The sequence below is a fragment of the Geotrypetes seraphini genome, chromosome 1 (assembly GCF_902459505.1).
Source record: "Geotrypetes seraphini chromosome 1, aGeoSer1.1, whole genome shotgun sequence".
Lineage (NCBI taxonomy): Eukaryota > Metazoa > Chordata > Amphibia > Gymnophiona > Dermophiidae > Geotrypetes > Geotrypetes seraphini.
The window spans coordinates 51,225,886-51,249,827 of NC_047084.1; the positions used below are offsets into that span (position 1 = coordinate 51,225,886).

The following is a 23,942-nucleotide window of genomic DNA, read 5'->3' on the forward strand; positions in this document are numbered from 1 at the left end:
CAGCGTATTTAAAGTGCTGCCTACGCGGCTGGAGCCTCGAGGTTTGTCGGCGGTGGGAGGGTCAGGAGCAGGCCAGATCGAGCAGGACAAGGCAGTAAAAGAAGGGGGAGGGGCCGAACGGAGCCGGGAAGAGAAGGTAAGAGAAGGGAAAGGGGGATGGGGGAAAATGCTGCTACTGTTTCTGCACAGGAAGGGGGGGGGAGATAGGAGGGAAATGCTGTTGCTGCTGCATAGGGAAGTGGGATGGAAATGCTGCTGCACAGGGAAATGGGGAAAAATGACAGACAGACAGACAGCGGGAGGGAGACAGAAAGAAAGAAAGACAGGGGCAGAGAGAGGGCCAGAAAGACAGACAGAGAAAGGGGGCCAGAGAGAGAGTCAGCGGGAGAGGAAAAGGGGGCTGCTTTGGGGGGAGGGGTGTGCTGGGGGGAGACAGAAGGGGCCATGGAGAGATAGGGAAAGGGGGCTGCTTTGGGGGGAGGTGTGCTGGGGACAGACAGCTTTGCTCGGGGGAGAGGGGGAGACAGAACGATACAGACAGCGCCCAAGGAGAGAGAGATAAAGAAACACAGACAGACACATCTATTCTAGCACCCGTTAATGTAACGGGCTTAAAGACTAGTTAAGAAATAAATAAATAATTTATTAATAAAGGAATAATTTTTTTAACTCTTTATTAATTTTCCATTCAAAAACAGTGCATTAAAATATGCATACAATTGATTTCAAGACAGCACTTATAGTCAAAGAAATACTAGAAAACATTTCCCACCCTAATTCAAGAACAAAAACAAAGTGGATACATACAGTAAAAATCATAAACAGCACTTTCATTTAGTCAATGAGAATACTAAATAAGATCATCTTGAGTGAAAAGGTGTGTTGGCTATGGTAGTCCACTCTTCAAGGTAATATGTAGAAATAAAACAAAAACATAAAGGAAAAATATACCTTTTTATTAGACTAACTTAATTACATTACATTACAGATTTCTATTCCGCCATTATCTTTCGGTTCAAAGTGGATTACAAAAAGAGTTATGGAAGAAGGGTTACAACGTTAGATCAGAGAAGGTTTCCAAGAGAAGGAAAAGTAGGATCTGGGGTTAGGGAGGGGATGGTAAGAGGGGGGTTAAGCTTTATCATGGTATTAAGCTTTATTAAGAGATTTCTTAAAGAGTATAGTTTTTATTTCCTTTCTGAACATCTTGTAGTCTGGGGTTGTTGTCAATAGGTTGGAGACTTGGTTGTCTATCTTCGCTGCCTGAATGGCCAGTAGTCCGTTGTATAGTTTTTTCCGTTTTACTTCTTTGATTGGGGGGTAAGTGAATGGGGTGTGTGTTTTTCTTTGCCTGGTAGAGGTGGTTTGGTTGAGGCGGTTGTTTATGATTAGTTTTCGAAGGTAACCCTTTCTTCAAAATGTAATCATAAACTACATTGTTAGTCCAATAAACAAGGTATTGCATTTTTTTTCCTCTATGTTTTTGTTTTATTTCTACATATTACCAAAATAAGATCAGAAATTACATTCCCACAAGAAATTTAAAGTCTTCCCAGGGTAATTTACTGGAATTTCCTATATTTAGGACAGCAGCATGGGAAAGAAGGGCATTTAGTGTGACCAGTCCTTCTAACCGGAAAAGACTTCCCATAGTGTTTTAATACAGACTTTAATTCTCCTTTCCATTTGGAAAAGTTTGAAGACATATTTTTATACCCTGATATAAAGTAAATTGTGACCTGGAAGCTTCTTTTAATATGGTATTAATTTTTTTAAAATTGATTGTTTTGATTATATTTTTTCCTGTATTTCTTTATAACTATTTTGTTTGTGGAAATCATTTTGATTGAATTTTGTTCAGTTTATATCGTGGCTCAGAGTGCTAAATGCTCCAACACTGTTCCATTGCTCATAGAATTCCTATGAGCATCGGAGCATTTAGGCCCTGATTCTGTAAAATGCGTCTAAAGTTACGCGCCCTTTGTAGAATCGCGCTCAGCAGAGTTCAGCACTGTTTAGGCGTCTAACTTTTTAGGCATCTTTTAGAGAATCGGGTTTTAGGTGAGATTAGATGTCTAAACAATGTCCTTAATGTATAATATTTTATTATTATGTTATTAGAAAAATGTCCCTTTGGAATAATCCTAAAATTCAAAATAAGGGTAGATCTCTTTCATGGAAGAGGTGGCAGCGGGCGGGTGTGTGGTTTGTTCATCAATTAATCTCCTCCACTTCATTTGTCTCATTTGATACCTTCTGTTCTGTAAACTCACTCCCATCCTCTACATATCCTCAATGGCTTACGCTTACTGGAATTCTATCTAATGTTCAAATCCGCCTTGACTTTATGACCTCTCAACAAACTATTCGTCACTGGTCTACTTTGGCTTTACTGAAAGGTAAGGCGATATCTTTTTTTTATAGTATCTTAAGAGACCACACCTTCACCTTTACACCTCAATCTATGAACCATTGGGGTTCTATCCTAACGACCACACTTTCTGAAATAGACTGGGAACTCTTCTGGTCATCTACAAACCGTCCTCTATTATCCGCAAGAGTTTCACAATCAATGTTCTTTGTTATGTGGAATGCTATATGGACTCCATTTCGAATGTGGAAAGCGAAACTGAAACAAGATCCTACTTGCTGGAACTGTTTGAAAGAGCCTGGAACTCTTGATCACATGCTTCTTCACTGCACTATGGTTCATTCCTTTTGGATTCGTATATGGGACACTATAAAATCTATTACCAAATGTTCAGAAGATATTTCCATGGACATTATAATCCTTCGTTCTCAACATCCTTGTTTTGCACTATCAAACTGTCCTCCTAAACTCATTGACACCATGTTTGTGACAGCTCTTATGCACATTTTGAAAAATTGGAAGTCATCCACACTACTAGACTACACCTTTTGGTGGAACTCTTTGAGCATGTACCACAAATTCGAATCATATGCATATGAAAAGAATATGATATCCCGTTTCTCTACAAATTTGGTGCGAAATAAATCACCTTGGTCATTCTTAGATTCATATGTTCACTCTGCCTCGTAGACACTTCTGCCACTCTCTCTCTCTCTCTCTTTCTCTATCTCTCTTTTATTTCATCATCTCTGCTTCATCTATCCTTTCTATTTCTTTTCTTAGCAGTTTCAAATACATTGAATTCTTCTTACTACTCTGTTATATGCAAATGAATGCAATTATGGTTTCTCTTGTTTATACATCACTATTTTTTTTTTTATTCAATCTTTATGTACTTGAACTGCTGGGCTTTATGTACTTGAACTTGGGCTGGGGAGGGCTTCAATGGCTGGGAGGGTGTAGATGGGCTGGAGTAAGTCTTAACAGAGATTTCGGCAGTTGGAACCCAAGCACAGTACAGGGTAAAGCTTTGGATTCTTGCCCAGAAATAGCTAAGAAGAAAAAAATTAAAAAAAATTTTTTTTAATTGATTCAGGTTGGGCAGACTGGATGGACCATTCGGGTCTTTATCTGTCATCATCTACTATGTTACTATGTTAAAGCTTTTGCAAATGAAGTTATGTATGCAATCTATATATTTTTGTCATGTGCTTTCTTTGCTTTCAAGAATGAGCTGATTGGAGCACTGTTTAGTCAGAAAAAAGGGTAGCTTTTTAGCAAGAAAACTAAAGCTATGCTTTTCATGTGCTGTGCTTCAGTTAATGGATCTTTTCCTCTAATTAGCAAATAAGATTGCTGTTTGTCCACAAAAATAGGTTTTGCTTGCCATATATCTGTTTTGATATGCCCCGTTTATGTAGTGCCTTATTAAATGTATTTAGAGCTTAATAAAGCAAAAATAAAAACCCAGAGAGCTATTTAGCAGATCGCATTAAGGACATCCAAACTGTGCCTAAGTTTCAGAAGAACATCCAAAGAGTGCCTAAGAACTCAGGTCTATCTGAATCCCAAACCAAGCTTAAAAGTAGACCTGGTTTTCATTTGCCTACAATATAGACGCCCTAGGTCACTCAGTGTTATGTAAATGAATCAAAGGACACCCAAATTGAGTCATTGCCCAAACCACGCTCATTCCACGCCCATGCCTATTGAGTTAGGCACGAGTTTAAAAACATGGGCGTCCATGAAATTGTGGCTGTGTCTACAAAGTGGCGTCTACATCCTACGTACCAATTATCACTTGTTAAGACCCTTAATTGGCTCATTAACTACTTAGATTGGACGCCTAAAGCACGCCTAACTTTAGGCATGACTTAAGCACCTTTTATAGAATCAGGGCCTTATTGCCCCAGGCCGCAGTAGAAACCTCTACTGCGGCTTAGTAAAAAAGGGTCTTAAATAGAATGGTTTAAAATACTCCCCTTTTTTGCTCTTTTTTTCTAGGAAGTGGTTGCTCTAGAAAAGCTTGAACTAAAATTAGTTTATATAAGTAGTATATTTTTTCCTATAACTTATGCAGATTTTCTCTATTGATTTGCATATGTATTGTTAGCCATGTCCTGTATTGGTCAGACACCCTAAAATTAAAACCTTCAAACTTAAATGGTGCTTCAGATTAAGTAGTAGAGGTAGATCAATAAAGAATAAATGAAAAAAAAAAAAAAAAAGGAATCTAGGAGTCAAGGAATAACAAACAAAATTTATTATGATAAAAACTAGACTGTCAAGTCTGTGAAAAAAAAAATTTCCCAAACAGTGGAAGTTCAGAAGAAGGACTTGACACAGTGCCATGTTTCAGTGCAGCTGCCTGCATCAGGAGATGCAACAATTTGAATCGCAAGTACTTGTTGGAACGTATCTATGGGCTACTTTTACTAAACTGTGGTAAGTGTTAGCTTGCACTTATTGCACATTAAAAAGGCTTACAACTGGAAATGTGCTATCATCAATTTTCCCTCAAATTGTGCAGCTGCATAGGCTATGCAGACGTTCAGCTCCACCGCGCAGCCAGTGTGGTCAGGACCAAAATCTTTTCCTTCACCACTCTCTCATCTTCTGCTGCTTTCCCGAAGCAGCAGCAGTGTCAAATTGAAATAGACTAGCTGCGGGACCTTCCCATGTATACTTGTGGCTGCCAGCCTGCCCTCTCTGACATCACTTTTTCTTCCAGGGCAGCCGGATATGTATGGAAGGTCCCACAGCTGGTTTGTTTCACTTTGCCGCTGCTGATTCAGAAAAGAAGCAGCAGTGGTGGGGATGCTAGGGGGGGCAGATTCAGGTGGATGTCGGTTGTGGGAGAGAGAGGGGGTAGACGCTGGTGGATGTGGGGTAGGTAGGAGAGAGGGACAGATGATGGAAAAGGGGTAGGGGAGAGAGGAGGTAAGACACTTGTGGAAGTGGGGTGGGAGGAGAAGAGAAGGGGCAGATGCTGGTGGAAATGGTTTGGAGTGGGGGAGATAGAGGGGGCAGATTTTGTATAGAAGTGTAAGATATTCTAGATAGAATGGGGGGGAGAGGGCAGTTGGGGTGAGGTACAGAAAGGAGGGAGATGATGGAATTGGGGAAGTGAAAGGGGTACAGAAAGGAGGAAGATGATGGAATGGGGGAAGTGAAAAGGAAGATGTTGGATAGAAGGTGAGGGGGATAAAGGGGGCAGGCCAGTGACATGCGGTCAGGGCCCTCAGAGGATTCAGTGAAGGCCTTGACCATGACTGCTGGCTCGCTATGCTTCAGCTCCTTCTTACCTCCTGGCTCCTCCTCCGTGACGGCTGACATAGCCCTGAGCATCCTGCCGGCATTGTGCAGTCAGAGAGATTTTTTTTTCTAGTCTCTGACGTTGGGAGATTCTCTTCCCAACACTGAATCCCTTCAAACTGACGTCTGAACAATCAGCAGCCAGCACAGTATTCAAGCTCCTCCTCCAAAGCATCCTGCCATATTCCAGCACAGGAGCGTCAGGGATTTGAATCCAGGACTGAATCCAAAAGTGCATTTTGTTTTAATTTTTATTGGTTGGACTGATAGAACTTGAGCCTGTTCAACCAATCAGATTAAAACAAAGCAAAAAAGAACTGCCTTCGAGATTCACCCCAGGCTCTGAATTCTCTAAGGAAGGATGATGTGAGGATCAGGGCAAAAGGTGGCGCTACTTCTCATAACATTTACTTTTCTCCAGTGTGAGGAGAACTGAAGGAGTGTGAGTGGAGTCCATGAGAAAGGTGTGGTATGGGGCTAAGTGAGAAGATGGCGGATGATCTAAGCACTGCCAACAGGAGCATGGAGATCTGGAAAATTAAGAAGTTCATTAAGAGCTTGGAAGCTGCACAAGGGAGAGGCATGGGAACTGGGGACAAAGGGTTGCTGGCCCATGCTTGGTGCTGTGGCCACCAGCATGGGTGATGGTAACTGGGCTCCGTCACTGTTGCAGGTTATAGTGGCTGAAATAGGGCAGCAGCAGATGGGGCGCACACACGTTCTAAGCTCCATCCCAGAGTGTCAGGTTGGGGAGTGCTCGGCTGGGAGGTGAGACCTTACTCTGGTGACTTGGGACCAGGCTGGACCTCTGTTGCTTTACTGGAGAGATGGAAACATGTTGGAGTCCAATAGGTGGTAACACAGGCAGCTAGTCTTCCTCGTTTACAAATCTAGCCAACTCTGGAAAAGATGTTGTAAAAGATATTTGTTTACCTGCAAAACTGGCTATATATATGTGTTTTTTAATTTTGCAATAATAAGAAAGCTAACCTAGGGATGTGAGCTCTTTATCTTTCTCATATGGCCCCAGCATTCTTGGTCAAGGAGCTCTTCTAGGAGTGTTGTATAGTCTTCATCGTATGTAAGGGTAAGAGTCATGTATTTGCTATTCTGCCTTTCTGTATAATCAGAGGGGGGAACTGAGGAGATATGAGTGCAGGGTGCTGTTTCTATTTCTCCAGTGTTGCACTGCCTGCAGTGTGACTACTTGGGAGTTTTATTTTGATTTTTGTCTACTCCTATTTTAACTTTGTGCACACTTGTTCTATACCTGGTAAGGGTCTATTTGTGTATGGTTTTGTAAGTTTTGAGGCACCAAACGGGAAGACCCAATGTTCCACAGAAGAAAGAGCAATCCAAAAGAAAACAAACTGTGGAGGAACACAGTGTTCTTGACTTTTCTTTGTTTCTTAAAAGATATCTTCGGACAATGGTAAAATTAGGCCCGTGTCGGGTTATGACAGTCTTTTATATGTTTGATGTGGTCTAATTTTACCATTGTCCGAAGATATCTTTTAAGAAACAAAGAAAAGCCAAGAACACTGTGTTCCTCCACAGTTTGTTTTCTTTTGGGTTTGTAAGTTGTCTTGATGCCTAGTACTGTATATGTAATACTTGAATAAAATGGCATATAATGAAAGCAACATGCTATAGTGTGTTAGGCTTGCATTAAAATGAGTGGTAAAATGTTTCAAACTTGCAGATAGTGAAGGCTTCCTGTAAAGGAGTTTAATATTGCATAGGCAGTTTTAATTTTTGGAGAATCATTCTAGTTACAAAAATTAACATTTTAAAAAATTTTCCTTTGATTCATTTGTTTCCAGAAATGTTGTTGAGGAAATACTTTAAGAAAATGCTATTATCTCAGTGAGATATTTCAAATTGTTGTTTTTATCTTTTAAAGTTTTGTTAAGGAAGATGAGGCTTCTGATGTTTTGTATTTTAGATTCTTTTAATCTCGTTTTTGGAAACATCTTGGGATGGAATCCTTGTTAGCTTTTCACCTGAATGAGATAAATTGGCTGTTCTTAAATTTTACTTTAAAAATAGACCCTTCCTTTTATAAAGCCAAGCAGTGCGAGCTAAATGCCAAGTCACCCATAGGAATAGAATGGGTAGCTTGGCAGCTTTGTAAAAGGGAGTGTGTGTGGTGGGGGTGGCAAAATTTAGTTGTTTTGTGTTAAAAAAGAAAATGCAAGTTTTTCCTGAAGTGGCTAAAGTCAAAATTGTGGAGGAAGTTTTTAGCTGAAAAGCTAAAATGCTAGCAGTGGAAGTAAGATGTTTAACGTTCAGTGCTGTATATGTTTAGCAGCTCTATAGAAATGGTAAATAATAGTAGAAAGGCAGGGAAGAGAAGTGGAAACAGAAGACTGGGTTAGATCGCCCAAAAGTCTGACCCAATATGGCTGTTATGTTTCAAAAATACCCTTGTGCCTTTCTCCTTGGTGCTTAAATGGCAAATGGAAGATTCAGGTCGATTACTCTAAAGATTCTTCTATTATTATTATTATTATTATTATTAATAATTACCTAAATGGACTAATTTATAGTATAGGTCCTTTCCAACTGGTGGAGTTATTGGCCCTCAGAATTTTGAAGTGCAGGATGTTTTAATGCAGATCTCATTTGGACTCTGGTGGTTGATGATTCCATGGTATATTTTAGCTCTGCATTATGCTCCCTTTCTTAGTTCCTCCTGCATCTTCAGGGGACTTCCTTTTTTACCCCTGGCGATTTTTTGCCAGTTAACCAAGAACCAGTGGGGCGGTGAATGGTAGCACGGGGCGGTGAACAATCTTGAACGCGCGGTGACCAAGCGTTCGAACCGGCAGCCCATTCTCTCCCGCCGGCCGTCCATGTATCTCCCTCCCTCCTTTTCCCTTACCTTTTCTTCTTAAAATGGCGATTTCTATAAGGCTACGAGCTGTGTTACAGCCGGGGTCTTGAAGTTGCGTTGCATTGCCTGCTGGTAAAAGTCTCCTCTGACGCAACTTCCTGTTTCCGGTTGCATCGGAGGAGACTTCTAGCAGGCAACCCGACGTGGCTTCAAGGCTCCGGCTGTAATACAGCTCGTAGCCTTATAGAAATCGCCATTTTAAGAAGAAAAGGTAAGGGAAAAGGAGGGAAATGCACGGCTGGCTGGCGGGAGGGAGCTGCTGGACCGCGTGAAGGGTGCTGGGGGTGGGGGGATGGAGAGGAGAAGACGCAGTGAAAGATACAGTGGGGCGGTGATGGGGCGGTGAAGGGGACAGCAGAGATGGGGATGGGGCAGTGAAAGGGACAGCGGGGACGGGGCGGTGCTGAGGATGGTGGGACAGGGCGGTGACGGGGACAGAATTTTTCCCCGTGTTATTCTCTAATGTGGACTCCTCTCGCTTTCAGGTCAGAGAGATACTATTGACTTTTTTATAAGAGTCTGAGTGTATAGAGAGAGCACAGAAGGCAGTTGATGTCAGAAGGGGAAGGGAGTAGAGAGAAATAGTTTGTCTCTCTCTGGTTAATAGTTTTGTGGGAGCTGGGAAAGAATTTCTCTAAGCAGCTGGCTACTTCAGTGCATACAGCTCAGGGGATCAGTGTCCCAGCACCCTGAATATACTGGTAAAGGGGGAATTTCTGTTGGTACTATTTACTCTCCTTTTACCCGATAGTGTCCTTCTGGCCTGCATCCTGTTCACATAACCAGCCACAGGATATCATAGGAGGCCAGGGGCTACATCACGTTTCCATAGAAGGGGGAACAAAGTAATGTAGTTTCACAGTTTATTCATCATTACAGTATTTATAATATTCTAAACACAATGACACCACATAAGTTTGATGCCTCATTCGCAGAAAAGGGACAGTAACATGTCTAGCTAATGTAAGTCATTACTGTCTAGGTGTGTGCAGTGTGGTAAGAAAGATTCAAAGCTGGACAAAAATGTGAATGCAGACATGTATCTGGGGAAGCATGTAGAGACACATTTTTGAAACAATGAATAAAGGCATGCATAGTTGAGTTTGATTAGACACGTCCATTCTTGGAGAACAGTAATTAAGTTAAAGATATACACATGCTTATCACAAGAATGGATTATTCTGTTTACCACAGTGTAGAATGCATAAGCAAATCACTGTTGCCATGCTAGGACAGACTGAAGAGCCATCAAGCCCGGTCGGTATCCTGCTTACAAAAGTGGCCAGTCCAGGTACCTGGCAAAATCCCAAAAGAGTAAAACAGATTTTATGCTGCTTATTCTAGAAATAAACAGTGGATTCTCCCAAGTCCATTATAGTAATGCCTTATGGATTTTTCTTTAAAAAAATTATCCAAAGCTTTTTTAAAACCCTGCCAAGCTAACTGGTTTTACCACATTCACTAACAATGAACTCTAGAGTTTAATTACACGTTTTGGGTACAATTTTGGCAACAATTTCGGGTGTAGAGAGGTAGATCTGGGAGTCATCAGCATATAGGTATACTGGAAGCTATGGGAGGAGATCAGGGTACCAAGGGAAGAGGAAGTTTCACTTCAAAATCCTACACCATTGTAGGAATCTGTTTAAACATTTTGCACCTGGTGTTCAGTCCCTGTGCAGAAATGGGACAAGTTATTTGAAAGACCTGTTAGTACAGTCTGATTTAAGTCACCAAGGATCCTTTAGTGAGTTATCTTGGAGGGGGAGTGCTGCTATCTCTTATGGTTTACAACCATTAGCTGCATTGGGTCGCAAGTATAGAATTGACTAGTAAGTCACATAGGGAAGCTAGAAGGATACCTAAGTTCGCTAAAGTAAAGATGACTAAGCTTTATTAGGAGCTTTCTCCACAATGGAGATTAGGGATGGCAACTGGTCACCCCAGTATGTACAGCAGATAGGAATAAGTGACTGCAGTTCAGGAAGAGTACTAAAGCACCAGCCATGCAGAATTGAGGGGGTGGATAGCTTGAGGAGAGAAGTAGAGCTGATAAAATGAGGGAGAGAGACTAAAGTGTATAAAGTAGTAGTTAAATAGTTAAATCTTTTAAGAAAGTGAGCTGAAGGGGTCCTGGTATTGAAGTAAGAGATTTCTTTTAGCAAGGGACAGTTAGGGCCTCCAAGAAAGCAAACAGAATGTTGGGTATTATTAAGAAGGGCATTACAACCAGGAAGAAGGAAGTCATCATGCCGCTGTATCGTGCGATGGTTCGTCCGCATCTGGAGTACTGTGTCCAGTATTGGTCACCGTACCTCAAGAAGGACATGGCGATACTTGAAAGGGTCCAGAGAAGAGCGACGAAAATGATAACAGGTATGGAAAACCTTTCATACGCAGACAGGTTGGGAAGGCTGGGGCTCTTCTCCCTTGAAAAGAGGAGACTCAGAGGAGACATGATGGAGACTTTCAAGATCATGAAGGGCATAGAGAGGGTGGAAAGGGACAGATTCTTCAGATTATTGGGAACCACAAGCACAAGGGGGCACTCAGAGAAGCTGAAAGGGGAGAATTTTAGAACCAATTCTAGGAAGTTCTTTTTTACACAGAGGGTGGTGGACACCTGAAATGCGCTTCCGGAGGTTGTGATAGGACAGAGTACACTACGGGGGTTCAAGGAAGGATTGGATAAATTCCTGAACGATAGGGGGATTGAAGGATACAGATAGAGGTAGAGATAGGTTTTAGACAGAGTATGGATAGAAGGATAAAAGGGATTAGAGAAGGATCACATTACAGGTCATGGGCCTGATGGGCCGCCGCGGGTGCGGACTGCTGGGCACGATGGACCTCGGGTCTGACCCAGCGGAGGCAACTTCTTATGTTCTTAATTATTGGTAAATAGATATACTAGTCTATATGCAGTGTGAATACAAGAGGAAGAAGATGATTCTCAACTTGTTTTCATGCAGATGCAGGGCAGCCCTACACTGTGAAACGTAACTATAATCTGCTCTCTTATCCATAGACAAGAGGGAATCGAAGATGGTATGGAGCTTTGATTTATTTGAGAAGCTCCAGTAGTGGTGGTGATATGCCTAGAGAGATAACAGACATTATCTGAGGACAAGCAGGCAGTATGACCCGGATTCTGTAACTGGCATTGTCAGCAGCCACCTTAAAAGTCAATCACGCAGTAGTGCCGGGAACAGAATCACGCCTTCAACACGGTCAGTGACTTCATGATCAGCTGATTTGTAGTCCATACATGTCACAAAAAATTGCAGATCAAGAATTGGTGCATCTTGTGCCCACCCCCCCCTCCCCAAGCATGGTAAAAAAGATTGCCCCCACGCAAAACCAGCAAAGGAGTAGGGGGGTCTGACACAATGTCTTCCAACTAATGTAAATTATAATAAAATCAAGTCCTTTTTCAATGTAAAGTTTAATCAGATCAAAACTCGATATGGAGACACGTTTCAGCAGACACCTATCGTGTAAAAACTAAAAGATCCCAATACAAACAGGAAAACCAATTTGAAAATCTTATGGTGCTTCATAAAAAAGCTTCCTGGTGAAAACTCCAGGTGAAAACTTGTGCTCTGCTCGCTGTCATCCACAGTGGCACATAAGAGTGCCAGAAAACAATTGAATTGCTTCAGTTTCACAATCATGTATTTCTCCTTGTACAGCAGTTGACTGGAAAACATGAACATATTTATTCCGTATATGTTGCAGGCCATCCAGCATTCTTGATGTAGTGCTCCAGCTTCATGAAATGTTTGTCAAGAGTGTGTTTTCAATGAACTCGTGATCATAAGCATCAGAATGGGAGGGGGGGCTAAAGGGGCCGTGGCCTCCCCAAAAATTGCCCGGCATTAGGGGGAAGCAAACAGGGCAGCTTCCCTATCTCCTGCCGTAGCCTGCAACCGACTTCACCCATGCTCCAGGGCTCTAACACTGTGCTTGCCGGCTTCCCAACCCTTCTCCTCTGAAACTGGAAGTTATGTCATGAGGGGGGGGAGGAAGGAGAAGCAAAACAGGCATGCACAGTGTTAGAGCCTCGGAGCATGGGTGAAGTCACTTGCTGGCTATGGCAGGAGCTAGGGCAGGGAGGGAGGGAAGCGTACAACTCGCTGCTCCTGCTTGCTGCGGGCCTTCCTTACTGCCGGGTCCTGTCTTCGCGGAAACAGAAAGTAGATGGGACCTGGTGGCGGGAGATAGGGCAGGGAGGGAGGGAAGTGTACAACTCACTGCTTCTGCTTGCTTTGGGCCTTCCTTACTGCAAGGTCCTGCCTTCGTGGAAATAGAAAGTGGGTGGGACCTGGCAGCGAGGAAGGCTCGAAGCAAGCAGGAGCAGTGAGTTGTGAATGTTGTGCTGTGACAGGGAAGGAGGGGGGGGGGGAAGAGGGAAGAGAGCTGCTGCTGCACCCAATTAGGGGGAGAAAGGGAGAAGGAAGACCAGGGAAGGGAGAGGAGAGGAACCAAAGATGCCAAGTTCATGGGAGGGAAGGAAAGGAGATACCAGACCATGGAGGTGGAAGGGGAGATACCAGGGCTTAGGGGGAGGGAAGCATACAGATGCCAGACCAGAGGAAAGGAAGGAAGGAGGGAGGTAGAGAAAGGAAAGAGAGGAGATGCCAGATAATGGAGGGGAAGGGGAAGATAGAAGGAGAGGAGAGAGATGCCAGGGAAACCAAGGTAACAAATGCCAGACCAAAGGGAAAGGAAGGAGAGGAGGTGCCAAAGCATGGAGGAAGAGGGAGATATAGGAGAGGAGAGAGTTGCCAGGGCATGGGGGGAGGGAAGGAGATAGAAATGTCAGACCATCGGGTGGAGTGGGAAAGAAGGAAGGAAAGGAGAAGATCGAGATGCCAGAGCATAGGGGAAGGGGTGGAGACAGAAAAATGGAGAGAAGGGGCACAGGATGAAATCATGTACAAAGGAGAGAAGGGGCACAGGATATACAGTTTATTGAAGGGACATAGAAAGAGGGAAGATGCCGTATGAAAGAGAGAGAGGGCGAATACTGGATGGAAAGGGCAGAGAGGGCGGACACTGGATGGAAAGGGCAGAGAGAGGGTGGACAGTAGATGGGGCAAAGAGAGAGGGCAGATGTTGAATGGAAGGGAGAGAGGACAAATGCTGCATAGAAAGAAGAGTGAAGAGAAGATGATTAAAGCAGAAACGACAAAAGGTAGACATTTTTTTGTTGCTTTTTGTAGAATCAAATAGTATTGTAACTGTACTGATAAAAATTTATAAATATGAAATGGAAATAAGGCAGTTTTTTGGGGACTAAATCCCTTTCCTCAGGTCAGGACAGGATACCTTAACAGCAGTATACTATACTGTCCTGAAGAAAGATTTGGCCTCTGAAAGCTAATTAAAAATGGATTAGTCCAATAAAATGGTATTTTCTTATTTCTCATTATTTTTTTTTCTATTTGTTAATTTATAAAGTGGTGATTGTTTTGTATCAGTTTTTTCAAATTTACTACTACTACTATTTACATCTACTGTCTTCATATTTTGCACATTATTAGGGACATGTGTCACTGTTTCTGTGGTGTTTCATCTTAGGGTTTCATTTTTATATACAGTATTAGTATTTTTAGTTTGTGGTCCCATATTTGCTTAGGGGATATCTATGTTCTGGTAGGAATGAATGTTTAGAAGCATAATGTGCTTTGTGTAGTTTAATTTTGTGGTTAACCATTTTATGTTGTTAATAAGATTATATTATACTAGTGTTTAAGCCCGTACATTAACGAGTGCTAGAGTAGATGTCTGTCTATCTTTTTTTTCTTTCTTTGTCTCTCTCTTTCCTTGTACGCTGTCTGTCATTCTTTCTGTCTGTGTCTCTCCCTGGCCCCCTGTCTGTTTTTCTTTCTGTCTCTGTCTCCCTGGCTCCCGCCTGTATTTCTCTGTTGTGCCATGCCTGCCTGACTCTCTGTGACCCTCTTCCCATGTTCTTAGTGTCCCATCTTATGTCTTAGGTGCCCTCAGTGCCTCCTTCCTATGTCCTTAGTGCCCCCAGTGCCACCTTCCTATGTCCTTAGTGCCCCCAGTGCCTCCTTCCTGTCCTTAGTGTCCCATCCTATGTTCTCAGTGTCTCCTATGTCCTCAGTGCCCCCAGTGCCCCCTTCCTATGTCCTTAGTGTCCCATCCTATGCCCCAGTGCCTCCTTCCTGTCCTTAGTATCCCATCCTATGTCCTTAGTGCCCCTTCCTATGTCCTTAGTGCCCTCAGTGCCTCCTTCCTATGCCCTAAGTGCCCTCAGTGCCTCCTATGTCCTTAGTGCCCCCAGTGCCACCTTCCTATGTCCTTAGTGCCTCCTATGTCTTTAGTGCCCTCAGTGCACCCCCAAGCCAGCCAGCCTGCCTGCCTGCCTCCCTCCCCCCCGTACAGTAGAACCTATCATTTTTCTATCCCTCCCTCCCATCTCCCTGTGCAGTAGAACCCTTGAAAGCAGCATGTTTCCATCTCCCCCCACCACCACTACCGCCAAAGTGCAGCCGACCCCACTTACCCTCCCATCCGACCCTCCCACCGCGAAATGACCAGAAACCTCCCGGCTCGAGCAGCGGCCACAGCACTCTAAACATGCTGCTTCGCGACATTCTACTGCCTGCGATTCCCTCTGCCGCATCACCGGCAGAGCAAATCAGGGCAGTAGAAGGCCGTGAAGCAGCGTGTTTAGAGTGCTGTGGCCGCTGCTAGAGTCAGAGGTTTGTCGAGACCGTGGGAAGGGAAGGGGGCGGCAGCAAGGGACTAAGGGAGCCAGCCAGACCGCTGTTGGAGGGTCGGATGGGAGGCTCAACGAGGGATTGGGTGCGCCGGGGAAGGGGGTGGGGGGGAGCGAAGACGACGACACTCAACCTCTTGCTGGGGGCGGAAAGGCTCTGGACCCGAGCTGGGAGGAAGACCGGCGTTTGCTGAGGCTGCGGCCACCCGGAGATTGCGTTCAGCTGCCCAGGAACCCCATTGGCCTGCACTGCACACTCCAAAGAGGGGAGCAGAAGGAACGGCGGTGGCGACAGTGGTTTCTTTCGCAGTGAGTGTGGGGGGGGAAGCTCCAGAGTGTTCCCTGCCGCAGTGTTCTAAAATAGAATCTGACCATGGATCACACACCACAGCGGCAGGGAACACGAAACCCTAAGTGCGCATGTGCGCTTAGAGTTTTGTTATATAGGATGTATATATGAAAAATAATGGAAAAAATTGTATTACAATTAGTACTATTATGGGGCGGGGTCTGGGGTGGAGCTTTCAGGCCCCCCCCCCCCCCCCAACAAAAAAGCATTCCACTGCCTATGCTTGATAGTCATCATGTGGTAGAAGTATTCTGTCTTTGCTTGTTAGGACTGTGGTCAGTTCCGTGACATTCTTGTTTCTAGTGTTTACTAACCAAGCAAGGTTCATCAAATTTCAGTGTCAAAGAGTTTCACATCCTGCTTGTCTAGTTTATCCCACAGTTGCTTGAAATTTGAAAACAGTTCATTTTCTAGCCCTGTAGCTTTTCTAAACAGACACTTCCATACTAGCCAATAACTACTTCAAAGATATGATGCTTGCAGGCCAAATAGAAAAGCTTCTTACCAATTTTGTCTTCCACTAATTTTGCAACACCTTTCTTAACCCCATTCTTGCTAGCAGTAGTATTAAAGACCAATGTCACTATATTGTCAACCAGCTGCCATAGTTCAAGTAACTCATAAGATGCATCTGCTTGTGTCATGCCTGTAGAATCAGATAGGTTTGGCACACCCAGGAGTTTATCTTTTGTGTTTTCTGGAGCACCACACAAGGTAATGGAAGCACCACACACGGTAATGGACTTCTATTCCTTGCCATCTTTTTAACCTTGTAGCTTATTTTTACATAATTCTAGACCTTTTATACTTTGTTCCCCTTCCTATTGTTTTGATCCCTCTTCCCCCTCTCTTTCTCTTCTTACAAATTGTATTTCTCCCCCTCTCCATCTTGTATCAGTAAGTTTATGTTCGTCAGTGAGTTTGATTGTTTGTAACACTGTTTGTAATTTGTTTTTAATGTATGTTTTACTACACTCTGTTTTTATATTATGTAAAACCGCTTTGAATTTTTAATAAGGCGGTATATCAAATTTTTAATAAACCTGAAACCACAGCAAGTTGTTTGTGAGACTCTCTGAGATGATCTTTAATCACTTTACCATCCTAGGCATTTATCAGGGGGCGGGGGGGGGGTTCATTTTTTTTAAAGTTTGCCAGATATTTTGCGTGTGTAATACACGCAAAATAGCAGTGCCATTAAAAAAAAAAAGAGAAAATAAACCCAGGCAGACCTGTCGGTAACACAATTACTAATAGGTCTGCAGCAGTCGGGTTTTATAATAGTAAAACCCGATGCAAAATAGCAAAGCAATTATTAGTGAATCAATTGCTTGGCTATTTTGCATAGGATTTTACTAATTTGCATGGGTGGATCGGAGAGGGGAGGAGATTGATCGGGTAGCAGTTTAGTGAATTGGGTTGGGGTTGGGGTTGGGGAACTATTGCAAAACCAGTAAAACCGGTTTTGCGATTGTCGGTACAGGATCGGAAGGTTTAGTGAATCTAGCCCCTAGTGAAGATCAGCATAGTGTGGAGGATTCTCTTCTACAGTGGAAATAACATCTTCAGCAATATTTTTGTCTGTTAGCTATTCTGCTGTGGTTAATAGTTTGTCATAAGATATCAAAGTCGCTGAGGTCACCATTGCCAGACTTAAGGACTGCTGAGACAATGAAAGTGGTTTGATTATCTGATAATTTCATTCAGCAGTTATTATTGTTATAAAATTAGCTGCCTTGGTATTTTCTCTAGGTATGAAGTTGTCAGCCTCCATGTCACTTTCTTCAGTACTTCCTGCTTCAATATCCATCTCACCACTGTCGAATATTTTAACATTAAGCAACCTTACCTTTTCATTCTCAGTCTCTCGCTTTTCAGTTTCATAACATAACATTGTGCTTGTTAACCGCATAACCATAAGTTCAACGCGGTTTACAAAAGATTATTAACAGTAAACATAATGCATGGAATAGAATAAGTTAGTCAAATACTTGGAAAAAAGATAGGTCTTCAGCTGTGTTCTAAAATGTTTGTAGGAGTAAGCTGTGAGCAGGAATAGTCAAAATTCTTTATCGTGAAGAGCTGCTTGAAGCGCTAAACTATGGTTAAGAAATTTCTTGCTTTTGCAGCCCTGGACAGACGGAAAGTTAAACAGGGCATGTTTTTTTTTTTGCTATGTTTGTATGAAGCTAAAGAAAATCTATTAACCAAGTAAAGAGGGGCTGTACCAAATAGAGCCTTATAACAGAAGCAACCCAGCTTAAACAGTACCCGAGCCTCCATAGGCAGCCAGTGCAGCTCACAATAGAAGGATGTGACATGATCGTATTTCTTCAAGCCATAGATTATTCTAACCGCTGTATTCTGTATTAGTACAAGTCTCGCTAGTTCTTTCTTGGTGATTGTCAAGTAGACATTATTACAATTGTCAAGAAAACTTAGTAATAATGACTGAACCAGTAGTCTAAAGGCAGCAAATTCAAAGTAAGATCTAATTGTTCGGAGCCTCCATAAGTTAAAATAACTTTTACATACTACGGCATCTATCTGAGTTTTCATAGTGAGATGCTGATCTGAGACAACTCCTAATATTTTGATTGTTGGATGGATTAAGTGCGAAGTTGAATTTATACTAATGGAGGGTTCATAAAGAAATTTACTGGGAGACGCCACAAAAAACTTTGTTTTATCAGAATTGGGTTTCCTGTTTGCATCACTGCTTTTGCAAATATTTTGTCATGTCCAGACATGGTTACCTGTCTTTTTACCTCTTCGGTCAAGGTAAAAGTCCACGTCAGCTTCCTTGTCTTGCCAACAATTGAGAATTCATTATTAGTTTCAATGGCATCTGGAGCACCAATATCAAAAAGTGTGTCTAACTTCATAATAAAGTTTAAACTTTTTCCTCCTGGATCATTTTTACACCCTTTATTTTTTGAATGACTACTCTATTCACGCTAGAGAGCCATAATATTCAGCATACAGTGACAATGTCAGCAACACTGTAGGCAATTTTTTTTTCATTTAACATGCTCTTTTTGTTATTTTCCTGATCATGGCAAAGATGCAAGAAATACTTCATGACTTCACTGCAGTAGGCAACTTAGACCCTGTAATCAAGGATGTGTGTCCAGTGAGCCAAAATTCACTCACTGCTCTGGTAACTGGCCTTCAAGATTTCTCAGATGATAAACTTGGTAAACAGGAACATTATCTTTAGCTTCTCCACTTGTACACTACCCCCTCCATATTCGCGGGAGTTCGGGTCAGAGCCGGCCCGTGAATATGAAAAAAACACAAATAATATGTGAGCATAATTCAGTTGGAGTCGGATGACAGCGGCTGCCTTGGGAGACCCTTGATAAAGCACCTTTTCATGCGAAACATGTCGGGTCTGACTCCCGGGTTTGGCTGAGATAAGTATTAAATAAATTTTACACGTATTTATTACAAAATATATTTATTAATAGCACAAAATGAAAAACTAATGAACAAAAAAGAAATCAAATTGACAGCCAATGATGAAGCGCCACAACATGCTTCCCACAGTATAAAATTATTGCAGTGGTGGAGTGGTGGGGCTGAGGCATCTTTTTGAATCAGAAGAATGCATTAATACTTAATAATCCAGCACCTATTGATATTATTATAGAAGTTGAATGAACAGACTGGATTTGAAAATTATTGCCGTTTAATATTGAGCTTTATCTACATCCATAGCATAATGATAGCATTATCACCTGTTTAAGGCAAAATTATCAGCCAATTTTAAAGGAAAAAATGGATTTATTGGCTTTGAGCTAGCCCAGGATGGGCCTAAAAAATAATACAAAAAGTATTTTGTGATCAAGCACATACAAATTAGAAACATAATGGCAGATAAAGGCCAAATGGCCCATCCACCATCTCTTCCTCTCCTTAAGAAATCCTATGTGCTTGTCCCATGTTTTCTTAAATTTAGATACAGTCTTTGTCTTTGTCTCCACTACTTAGATTTCTCCTGAGCCTATCACTTTTTAACTTCAACCTATGCCCTCTCATTACGGAGTTTCCTTTCAAATGAAAGACTCACCTCATGCTATTTAGGTCTCTATCATGTCTCCCCTCTCCTGCTTTTCCTCTAAAGTATACATATTGGGATCTTCAAGTCTGTCCTCATACGCCCTATAATGAAGACCACTTACCATTTTAGTAGCCTTCCTCTGGACTGACTCTATCCTGTTTATATCTTTTTGAAGGTGCGGTCTCCAGAATGGTACAAAGTATTCTAAATGAGGCCTCACCAGAGTCTTATACAAGGGCATCAATATCTCCTTTTTCCTACTGGCCATACCTCTCCCTGTGCACCCTATCATCCTTCTAGCTTTCACCACCACCTTTTCGACCTGTTTGGCCACCTTATTACTTATTATTACTCCCAAGTTCTGCTCCTCTTTCATGCACAAAAATTCTTCACCCCTAAACTGCACCATTCCCTCGGGTTTTTGTAGCCCAAATGCATGACCTTACATTTCTTAGCATTAAATCTTAGCTGCCAAATTTCAGACCATTCTTCAAGCTTCGCTAGGTCTCCTCGTGTTATTCACACCATCAGGGGTGTCTACTTTATTGCAGATTTTGGTATCATCCACAAAGAGGCAAATCTTACTTGACAGCCCTTCAGCAATATCACTTACAAAAATGTTAAAAAGAACAGGCCCAAGAACCGAAACTTATATCACTGGTAACATCCTTTTCTTCAGAGAGATTTCAGTTGACCATTACCCTCTGTCATCCTTCACTCAACCAGTTCTTGACCCAGTTTGTCACTCTTGGGCCCATCCCGAGGGCACCCAGTTTATTTATTAAATAAATGCCTGTGTGGAACACTATCAAAGGCTTTGCTAAAATCTAAATACACCACATCTCGTGCACTCTATTCAATTCTCCGGTCACCCAGTCAAAGAAATTGATCAGATATGTCTGACCAGACCTGCCTCTAGTGAATCCATGTTGCCTTGGGTACTGAAATCCACTGGATTCCAGAAACACCACTATTCTGGTTTTTAAAAGCGTTTCCGTTAATTTACTTACCACAGAATTCAGACTTAGTGGTCTGTAGTTGAATTATCTAATTTATTTTTAACTCTCCCTAACAGTGCTGTAAGCCCTATGTTTAAGGGAACTAAGATAAATTAAGGGACAATTATGAGGTTTCGTTATTAAGAGTAGCATTCATATTAATGATATTTCATTGCTTAAGTTATATGGACTGCATGAATATGGTAAGAATCACTGTGTAGTATTGATATCACAATGCACATTCTTTTTTTTTTTACTTCTTTATTAATTTTCAAAACAAGAACAAAGTGCATTAAATTTTACATACAGTTATTATCATAGACAGCACTTACAATCGATCAATAACAATGCAAACTCCCTTCTACTACATCCAGCAAGGAATATATATTTTCTCTCCCTCCCTGGATGCGTGTGAATCTCCTTTTAGAAATTAAAGGCTTATACTAGTGCACAATGCACATTCTTTACTCTCCATCCTTTATAGGCTACCCACACTCTGAAACCTTTCTGTCCTATCATGTTTCCTAGTTGTTAGTCATTTTGTTGGGCCGCCGGCCCTTTTCTGCCGTCATACTCTCTTTCTATGTTTGTATTAAGTACATAGTGTATCGTATTCTTCACTTGTTTCCACTTAGATTTTTTCCAGTGCTCTGCAATGGCCAAGCAGGTCACTGTACCACATGCTGCACAAACTGGATGCTCTCCTGTTTCAAGCCACAAGCCAAGCAATGGTCTATTTAACAGTAGGACCCCATGTTTTATGCTATTGTCAACATTCAATATACCCCCTATCCACTTCATTATTTTATCCCCAAACCCCCCTATTTTTGGCCAGTCCTACCATATATGTTTAAAGGTTCCTGGTTGCCCACAGTGTCTTGGAACCCCTTTTTCTGTTATTGTTTTAGAATGGCTCCTCCTTCACCTGCTTCCAAAATATAACCAATGTGCTTGTTTATGTAGAGAAGAGATGCTACTGCACTCATTCTGCATAGTGCTGCAGTGAAGAGCATTATTATGGGTCTGTTCCCAAAACACGTGGAGGAGCAAAATCAAAACAAATGTCTAAGTCGGCAGCGTCCAAAGTCCATTCTTGAAAAATACATCAAAAAAATTTTTCTTATGTCCAGCCATTTGATTGTCCAGACTGTTACTGTGTCTATCTTTATACTACATTCTCATCCAAAAAATCATCCAAGTCCCAAATGTCTATAACAAGACCTTTTGAACATGGGAGGGGCCAGCGAAATGATGGACTGGCTACCTAGCCATGGCAACAGAGTAGTGGGGCACCTTACAGGGCACTGCTGTGAACATCACAAAAAGGGTGCCACATAAATATCTCACCACACCTCCTTTGCAGGTCATGGTGAGCCCCCCCAAAACCTACTATACCCACCTGTCTACAACCCCAATAGCCCTTATAGCTGCAGGTGCTACCTATATGGCGGTATATCAGGGTTTTGGGGGGGTTTTGGTGGACATTTTCACCATGAATGCAGTGGTTGGAGTGGCTTATGGACCTGGGTCCTCCTATCTTTGGTTCACTAGTCCACCCCCCAGACTTCTTAAGCCACCTCTGTGTAGCTCTACTAGGCTTTCCTATGTCAGCTGCTGATGTTCCGGAGGCAGGTATGTACATTTTTATTGCAATTTTTATGGTGGTATGTGTGGGTCTGTACTTTGTGTCTGTAATGGTTATCTGGTCACTTTGCATACCTTCTGGGCACTTAGACGTGTTTTTAGATCACCTAAGTCACAACGTATACGTTCCATCCAGGCAGCCTCGTAAAACCTTTGATTATCGCAGTAAGACAGTCTAGGTCGGCCCACATCCCGCTCTAACCACTTCTTCAAAAATGCCCCTTTCAGCTCTGGGTGCACAGTGGGATTCAGAGATCTAAAAAGTCCCTGGATACATCTAAAAACCCATTTTGATTATCGACACTTGGACGACCTGTCATTTAGGTCATCCAAGTGCCAATCTGGGCAGGTTTTTAGACATATTTCTGTTTCAATTATGAGCCCCATATCACTATGCATATGGGAATAGCATTGCTTTAAGCAGTATGTCAGATCTGAAAAATCCTTTAGAGATCCTTTCTGTTCACCATGCATATGTGTTCTTTATTTACTTCAAGTGTGCCAAGGACACAGTGCTACATCTGGATATGTGGCCAATGCACACCTGGGTTTGGTTAAGAATTGCACGTTCTTCATGGGATAGAGCCGATAAAGGAAGCTGTGGGATTAGCTAACGCTATTAATCCTACAGAACAAGGTCATAAGCTGCACACTGAGCTGTGACCCTGTTTAGAGGGAAATTAATAACATCCATGCACAGTATGAGGCTAATCAAAAAAATGCAGAAAAACAGCATTATTTAGCCTGTCTCTTTCAAGTCATTCTTGCGTCATCCCCAATGAGTTTGGTGCATGGAATTGTTACATCATACCATTCAAAACGCAAGACAATGAAAACAACCCTAGAAAAGGATCAATTAATATTTATATTTACCTTCAGTGGTTCTGTCATTACATGTGACATTATAGCTGAAAATTGCCCCAATATATATATAGACTAGATTATGTACCCATCTCAGAAAAACCATGTAAAAAAAGGATTGAGGGGTTATTCAGCATGACAACAGTAAAAGGATACCGGAGTACTGCCAGTGGGTTGCAAAGCCCTGAGCAAGGGACAGTCACATTAAACAGGGTGACAAAGAACAGCAAAATTGAACAAATAGATAAGTTCATGTATGCGGCGAATGGTCTAATATAGCCTATACTTTACACTTGATTTGATCATCCCAATGGAATGAACCTTTCTGAAGTAGATTCAGATGTACGAGATGCTGGCTTATGGGAAGCGTGGCTACCTGACGTGGGCAAGCAAGGTTTTACTGTAGAAAGTTGTGGTGGGACTAGTCTCCTAGAAATGATGAACAATACAGAACATATAATTGATAGAAAGGGTAGGAACGCAAATTATTTTTTCTACAGTGTTATACCTTGAAAGTAAAAATCTGATGTCCATGAAATGTGAGAGGCAAGGAAGGGAGAGCATTTGGAGAATCAGGCATGTTACTGGAAAAGAGGTGAGAAGAGGAGGAACTGGAAAAAGAATGAGACAAGGGCATAAAGAGGTAAGAGGAGGAGAGTAGTAAGAATGAGGGTAACGAAGGGATGGGATGGAAAAG

At 42.2% G+C, this 23,942-nt stretch overlaps 1 protein-coding gene across 3 annotated transcripts in view; it reads left to right on the forward strand.

Annotated features, from left to right (window-relative positions):
- PLPP1 (phospholipid phosphatase 1) overlaps positions 1–23,942 on the forward strand; it is a 213,155-nt gene that overhangs the window by 121,496 nt on the left and 67,717 nt on the right. The window lies entirely within an intron of this gene.